At 33.4% G+C, this 8,417-nt stretch overlaps 1 pseudogene; it reads right to left on the bottom strand.

The window, feature by feature from the left end:
• Window positions 1-5,215: 5,215 nt before the first annotated feature.
• On the bottom strand, window positions 5,216-5,835 carry LOC143396597 (cilia- and flagella-associated protein 418 pseudogene; annotated as a pseudogene).
• Window positions 5,836-8,417: the final 2,582 nt, after the last annotated feature.

The following is an 8,417-nucleotide window of genomic DNA, read 5'->3' as shown; positions in this document are numbered from 1 at the left end:
ATAATAGAATTTACTAGAACCAAATCAGGAAAAAAAAGAGAAAAGAGTTTCATAGGACATGAAGTCTTTCAAAACAGCACCATCAGGAATGATCAGTACACACTCTTCATGATATTGCTTATAATATTAGTCATTGGAATCTCTTGAAAAATTAGATTATAGATGATAGATTTGTATCTATATACATAAGATTAGAATCTATATAGTCCTTTCTTCATATTTGTTATTTGAATGTATTATGCTAGTTAATATTAATCAAAATAAAGATCATGTGCTCCTTTGTGGAGACCTGGTGACTGAAAGAGGTCCAGGTCTGAAGTGTGTGGGAGGGTCTAGTCCTCAGAGTGTGCCTAGGTATGGGCAGGTGGGCAGTGTGCCCAGGAGGGGCATGCATGGTGCTGAACTTCCTACTTGGGTAATATAAACTTAGTTTCATTTGCATAAACACACTGCTCCTATACATCTTTGTCATTATTATGTTTTTTAATTGCATTATTGTATTTTGTATCCTATTATATTTTATACATTGTGTACCCATGAACATGGATTTCTGGTTTTCATTTTATACATTTGTCCTTTTAGTTATACAGGAAGGAAAATGATTATAAACCAAAATAATATTGGCTTTTACATTTTTCTGTAAAGATTTGTTTATTCATGTGGATTCAAATTACAATCCAGTGTCATTTCATTTCATCCTGAAGGACCTTTTAGCATTTCTTACAGGGCAGAATATTAGTAATGACATGTCTCTCTGGCTGCCAAGCTGCCTGGCTGGCCTGGTCCTGACAAGAAGCATTAGGGGAGAGGTGGAGCAGCTGAGGAGAAGAGTGGTTGCTCAGGTGGACTGGAGCACGAGTGGCAAGCAAAGCCCTGTGGAACTTGCCATGCAGGCATGGCAGGCCTGAGGCATGTCCACACTTGTGCCGAGGTGAGCCAGGGCAAGCCGATCTGTAACTGCACTGCAGCCCAGATTGCACCCTGTGGGGATGCCTACTTGCAAAAGCACATTCTGTGTAGCCTGCAGCTGCAGACACATCACTGAGCATGCACAATTCAAGGACTTCAGTGTCTCGTTTCCACAAGCAGAGAGAAAATGGAAGTAGGGCAAAACTGAATGGGATTCAGGGCTGACCAATAGAGTTGTTGTTTTCTAAGACCTAATTAGCATGAATTTGGACCAATAGCGTTAGTAGGTTTCCAATTTGGACCAATAGCAGCAAAGTATAGGCTATATAAACCGCTAGAGTAACCCCCTTTGTCTCAGTTCTCTCTTTGCTCTGCAACGTTTCAGTTGCTTGTCTGTGGGCTTTGCGGAATTCTGGAGACAAGAAGGCAGGAAGAAGAGGAAATTGAAGATGAGGTGCTGGCGTCTTCTGTAACACTGGAAAACTTCAACTTTGGTAAAGACTACTTCAACTTTTATTTATCAAGAAATGACTTAATTATTTTTTACTCCTGAGACAGAATTTACTGATAATAGAATTCTTGTTTGAGTAATAATTTTAATATCCTACTTTAAGTATGTTTTTAGGTAACTTTAGAAAACTGAAGTGTTTATAGAGAATATGCTTAAGATCAACACTAAGGAAGAGATGTAGATGATGTAGATACGTAAGGCATGTATTTAGGCATAATTTGTTGTAACATGTACTTCCATAAGAAAAATCATAATTTAATAAAGAGTTTTAGAAGAGTGGTAGTAAATGACCATCCTATTCTTAGTGTCAACAAGGTATCCTGAAGCAGTACTTTTCAAATTATGCCCAATAAAAGATTGGTATTTTAGGTTAAAAAAAAAAGACTTCTTGTTTGATTATTTTTCACCCAGTACTCTAACATCTATGAGATAGGTAACTCTAACATCTATGGCTTCCATGGTCTCCTGATAATAAACTAGCTGTACATACAAGTAAAAAACACTTGTAGGTGAAAACTCCCTCTCCTCTCTACTTTCATAATTCTGTTTTGTCTTTTGGTAACTTAACTATTGTTCATTGTGTGGATATCTTTAAGTTTTTTTCACTTATGGATTGTTGAGCTTCTAGGCTGTGAAGACACGTCTACCATCAAATCTGGAAAGTTTAAAATCATTTTTTAAATTATTTTTTCTTTTTCGGTTTTCATTTAGTAAGTAGGTTATTTCTGAAACATTTTCTTTAATTTTTGGTATCCTTTTTAGTTATATGGCAATAGAGTATATTTTCAATTATACAAACGTGGAGTACATTTTATTTTAATTCAAATCAGCCTTATAGTTGTACCGAATTCACTGTACAGGATTCTATGGTTGTAGAGATTCACTGTGTTATATTCATATATTTATAAAAAAAATGTCAGAATCATGCCATGTCTTTCCTGTACCTGCCCCATTTCCCTTTCCTTCATTCTCCTTTGTCTAATCTCCTGAACTTCTGTTCTACCTCTCAACTCTTGTTGTGTGTCAGCATCCACATATCAGAGAAAACCTTTGGTTTTTGGTGATGGCCTTATTTTGCTAACCATGATAGTGTCCAGATTCATCCATTTTCTGACAAAAGTCATTCATTTTTCATTAAGTATTCCCATGTGTGTATATATGTGTGTGTGTGAGTATACACACATACACACAAAATATACATACATATATATATATATATGTATATATATATATATATATATTATATACATGCATATATATATATTATACACAGTTTCTTTTATAGTTCTGTAGTTTTCATCATAGGGGTCTTTCACTTCCTTTGTTATATTGATTCCCAGGTATTTTCTTTTCTTTTGAGGCTGTTGTGAATGTGATAGTTTTCATAATTTTTCTTCCAGTTGATTCATCTCTGCTGTATGGAACAAAATTGATCTATGAGTGTCAACTTTATATCCTTCAACTTCACTGAATTTGCTTATGATTTGTAGAAGTTTTTCAGGGTCTTCTAATGGTTTGAGTAGTTCTTTTCCTATTCATATCTGTTTAATATCTTTCTTATTGCTCTGGCTAGTTTTTTCTGGACTACCTTGAGTATAAGTGATGAAAGTCTGCACCCCTGACTTGTTTGTTTTTAGAAGAGTGCTTTCATTTTTTTTCCATTTAAAATGATGTTGATCTTGAGTCTAATATATATAGCTTTTATAATATTGAAGTATTTTCTACTATCCTTAGTATTTCTAGTGGTTTGGATATGAATGGATGCTGTATTTTGTCAAATGCTTTTTCTGCATCTATTGAGAAAATTGTGTGATGCTTGTCTTTATGTCTATTGATGTGATGAATTACAATTATTGATTTCCATATGTTGAACCAGCCTTGCATCCCTGGGATTAACCCCATGAGATCCTGGTGCACTATCTTTTTTTTTTTTTTTTTAGAGAGAGAGAGAGAGAATGATTTTTTTTTCTTTTGTAGATGGACACAACACAATGCCTTTATTTTTTTTATGTGGTGCTGAGAATCGAACCCCGGTCTCGCCCATGCTAGTCGAGCGCTCTACTACTGAGCCACAATCCCAGCCTGTACTATCTTTTTTAATATGTTTTTGAATGTGATTTGCACGTGTTTTAATAAGAACTTTTGCCTCTAATGTTCATCAGGGATATTGGTCTGAAGTTTCTTTCTTTGTTGTGCCTTTGTCTGATTTTGGTGTCAGGGTGATACTAGCTTCATAGAATGAGTTTGGAAGGGTTTCATTTTTATTTCATGGAGTAATTTGGGAGGATTGGTGTTAGGACTTTGAAGGTGTGGTAGGACTTGGCTGAAAATTCGTCTGGTCCTGGGCATTTGTTTGTTGGTATGATTTTATTGTCATCTTTAGTTTCATTGCTTTAAAGTTTCTATGTCCTCCTGGTTCAATTTGCGTAGGTCATGTGTCTCTAGAAACTTATATTTAATAAATAGTAATATGAATAATAAAAATCATAAAAATAAATTAAAAATAAATAAATATTTTCACAGTAACGCTGAGGTCAGAAAGTACACATACTTGCTGTTCCAGCAAACATAAAATAAGGAGTATCTTTTCTTAAGGGAAATTCAGAAGCTTACTTAATCCTAAATGAGAGCACATTTTTCTAATAAATATCACCATATTCCTTCTTAGGATGCTTACCTAACTGTAGTGCTCACCCATGTTATCATTTTCTCATTAAAGGAATGGTGCTAAACATTGTGTGATTCAAAAACAAACTCTCCAACTTTCACATGGGCTTTAATTCCAATTCAGCAAAGACTGATAATTGACAATGGCAAGCTTAGTTTTTGAAATTTTTACACTCACAGTTTTCTTCTTACCAAAACTTCTTCCAAGTTGGCAGTTTTGCAGAAATTCGTGAAGCTGAAAGTGACAAATAATTTTCAGAGGATGCATTTGTAAAGCATGAAATAAGAATAAGCCCAATTCCTTCTTTTGCTCTTTTCTTTCTTGCTGTTTATTCCCATAGAGGTATTTTTTAGGCTTCTTTTTATTTGTTCTAATCAGTTGTATTTGACAGCTAGAATCTATTTTGACATATCATACATATATGGAGTGTAGCTTCTCATTCTTCTGGTTGTACATGATGTAGAATTATACTGGTCATGTAATCATATATGCACATAGGGTAATAATGTCCAATTCATTCTCCTGTCTTTGCCACCCCCATACCCCCTTCCCCTCCCTTCACTCTCCTCTGTCTAATCCAAAGTACCTAGATTTCTTTTATTGGTTGTTCTGTCAAACACTTACATAGGGATTACTATACATCAGAAGTGCATCTTTAAACTTTACATATATTAACATAGTTTTTAAGGGAACTTTTTGTGTTACTAATAGTACCTTTATTTTACAAATTAGAAAACTTAATTTTTCAAAGCCACACAGCTAGTCAGAGATGAAGTCAGGACTCTTTAAGCACTAGTTCCTAATTTTAAGAAAAAATTGGAAATTGAGGTGAGGAATTTTAAACTTCATACATAATGGCTCCTCAAGAAGCATATTGCTATTCTTACACAAACATAAACTACTTAAGGAGAAAAATAATAATGTTAATAAAATAGGATTTTTAACACCTTAAGAATATAAGCCACATTCTTCTGAACATACTTTGAATATTACATAACTGATGGTAAATATTCTCTTCTTCACTGTCTTTTTCCAAATGGCATAATATGATGTGTATCTTTATCTAAACAAGATAACGACTGATGCGTCACATAGAGGCATTTGTCAGAATGTCAAATGATGCATTCTCAATGTTCACCACAAATCCAACGAAGCTGATGATCTGTTGCAGGTCACTCAGTTCTTCAACAGTTCTCCAGCTGCATGGTCATGCATAAGCCTGTGCTCCTTTCTTCTTTACCAACTTTGTTATTAATTTGTAGAATTCTGGCATGTTGTTTCTAAAAAATAGATAATTGTATGATTTGTCCCACTTACAGTCATTCATTGTAGCTCACAATCGAGAAATCACAGGCTATACAATGCAGACGGTCACATGCTGTCTGTTAGTATTTGTTTCAATCCCAAATGGAATAGTGCTTCCACCAATGTACACTGGGCTGCAACTTTTACTAAGGCCTTGAATGGAGGCTCTGATAGGTGTGTTGCCTAAAGATTTAGATTTTAATTTAATGTTCTTTCTGGTCAAACTTGGGCTTTTCAAATATTTCATTAATAAGACTGTCAAGATCATCTTTTTGAATGTTTTTGTTGATCTGAGCTTTTCTTTCTCCTTGGCTAGGTTTTGGTCACTGCTGTGGGTGTTGCTGTAGCCTTTGGGTGGCTCACCTATGCCCAGTCTCAGTGGATCGGGTCTTCGAAACTTGGATTTCACTTCATCCAAGAGCTCAAGCAGGTCTTTTGCCATCTTGAATCATCACTGGTACTTTTAAATTTTATGTATTTATATTCTTTCTGAATTTTTCTTTATGTCATGGGTCTATGTATATATTTTTAAGTAGTAATATAGTATTTTTTCAGGTTACTAAGGTAATTGGCAAGTAAATATTTTATGTACTCAAGGTGTACACTGTACTTTCATTATATATATATATATATATATATATATATATATATATATGTATGATTTCCCCAATAAAGCTTGTTATCTATCAATATATGTATGTATATACATATATATGTGAATATATGTGTATATTTATATGTATTAAATATTTTTGTCTTGCAGTACAATTACATATAATATTGAGATTATTCTAGAGATAACTGTACTGCTTAGAATATAATTTGAGCCATTTTAATTCCCATTACTTTCTTTTCCTTTTCTTCTACCCTGTGTGTCTTCCTTCTTTTTATTTACTTATATTGATGCTTTGTAAATACACATAAAATAAAAATCACTGTGGTATATTACATGTTCATAACCTGTTTTTCTCAATTTTATTCTCTAGTTCTTTTCTCTTTCTTCATCCATTTCCCTGTATCCTCTTCTTTAGCTCAAATGTTTATCAAATTCCTCTTCTCTTGGTTTCCTTGTTGTGTTTTAACTTTCACATATGAGGGAAAACATTCTATGTTTGATTTTCTGAGTCTAGCTTATTTCACTTAGCATAATATGATATTAGAATATTATTTTGTTCATTTGCTTCTTTATAGTCAAATAAAAACCTCCCTTGTGTATATGTGTGTGTGTGTGTGTGTGTGTGTGTATACACACACACCATCTTTTCTTTACCATTCCATCTGCTGATTAGCACCAAGGTTGGTTCTGTAACTTTGCTATTGTTTGTGGTGCTATAAAAATTGCTGTGCCTGTAACTATTGTATGTTAATTATCAGTCTTCTCAATAAATACCAAAAAGTGGGATCATTGGCGCTTATGGTTGTTCTATTTCTAGTCTTTTGAGGAATCTCTATACTGCTTTCCTAAGTGGTTGTACTAATTTGAAGTTCCACCAATCATGCATGAGCATACCTTCCCCCCACATCCTCACCAGAAATTCTTATCATTTGTGTTCTTCATGATTGCCATTCTAAGTAGAGTAAGGTGAAATCTCAATGCAGTTTTGACTTGTGTTTCCATAATTGAAAGTGTGTGGATTGTGTTTCATATATTTTTTGGTCATTTGTGTTTCTTCTTTTAAGAAAGATATGTTTAATTCTTTAGCCCATTTATTGATTTTTTTGAGTTTTTTGAGTTCTTTATAAATTGTGGATATTAATTCCTGTCAGAGTAGTACCTACCAAATATTTTCTCCCATCTGTAAGCTCCCTCCTCACATGCTTAATGATTTTTTTGTTACACAGAAGTTTTTTTTAATTTTTATTTTTTTATTTCTTGGTTTCTCACTTAATAACTATTTTATTTCTTGAACTGTGGGGGTCTTCTTAAGGAAGTTGGTACTGCACCAGTGTGTTGGAGGGTTGACCCTGTTTTCTTCTAGCAGCTGAAAATATTCTAGTTTAATTCCTAGGTCTTAGATCCACTTTTAGTTGACTTTTGCACAGTTAATTTAAAGATCTAGTTTCATTTTTGCACATGGATATCTAGTTTTCTCACCATTAGGAAAGGCTATCTTTTCTTCATCATAGATTTTTGTCACCCATGTCAAGCATCAGATGTCTGCATCTTCATGCATTTTTCCTAGGTCTGTTCTATTCCATGGTCTTTGTGTCCATTCAGGAACCAACTTTTTGTTACATTAATATTGATGTCATTTTTATTCTAATTTTTATTAATTTTTACTGTTTTTAATTAATTTCTATCTTCTACTGACTTTGGGATTAGTTTGTTCTTATTTTTTCCAAGACCTTGATGTGTAATATTAGCTTATTTATTTGAAATCTTTTTTGTGTTTTTTAATGTCAGCAATTCAATGCTGTATCATCCTCCTGCCTTAACAGTGCCCAGAAATTGATATATTCTATCTCCATTTTCTTATTTGTCTTTAAAATACTTTTTATTTTTCCTGATTTTTCTATAATCCATTTCTCATTCAAAAGTTTGTTATTTAATCTCCAGGTGTTAAAATGATTTATGGTTTTGATCTTGTTTTTTCATTTCTAATTTCATTCCCTTATGATATGATGGAATGCAAGGAATTCTGTTTTTTGTATTTGCTAGGACTTGTTTTGCATCCCCAACTATTATCTATTAGAGAGAAAATTCAATGTACTACTAAGAAGAAAGTAAATTTGGGTGACAATGAATGAAGTGTTCCATAGTGTTATCTATTTGATTGTTTATATTGAGCAGGTTTGATTTATATGTGTAGGTACACTGATGTTTTGGGTATAATATCAATCATTGTATCTTGTTTGATGATACAACAATTTTTGTCACTTCTGATGTGTTTTGGATTGAAATCTACTATGTCTAATATGAGAGTAGCTACTTCTGCTTGCTTCTTGTCTTCACGTAGTATACCTTGTCAATCCTTTCCCTTTTATCCTGTGGATACTTTTGCCTGTAAGGTGAGTCAGTTAGTA

The sequence above is a fragment of the Callospermophilus lateralis genome, chromosome 4, assembly GCF_048772815.1.
Source record: "Callospermophilus lateralis isolate mCalLat2 chromosome 4, mCalLat2.hap1, whole genome shotgun sequence".
In the NCBI taxonomy this organism is placed as follows: domain Eukaryota; kingdom Metazoa; phylum Chordata; class Mammalia; order Rodentia; family Sciuridae; genus Callospermophilus; species Callospermophilus lateralis.
Note: the sequence above shows the minus strand (reverse complement) of the source record. Positions and strands in the feature narration are given on the sequence as shown.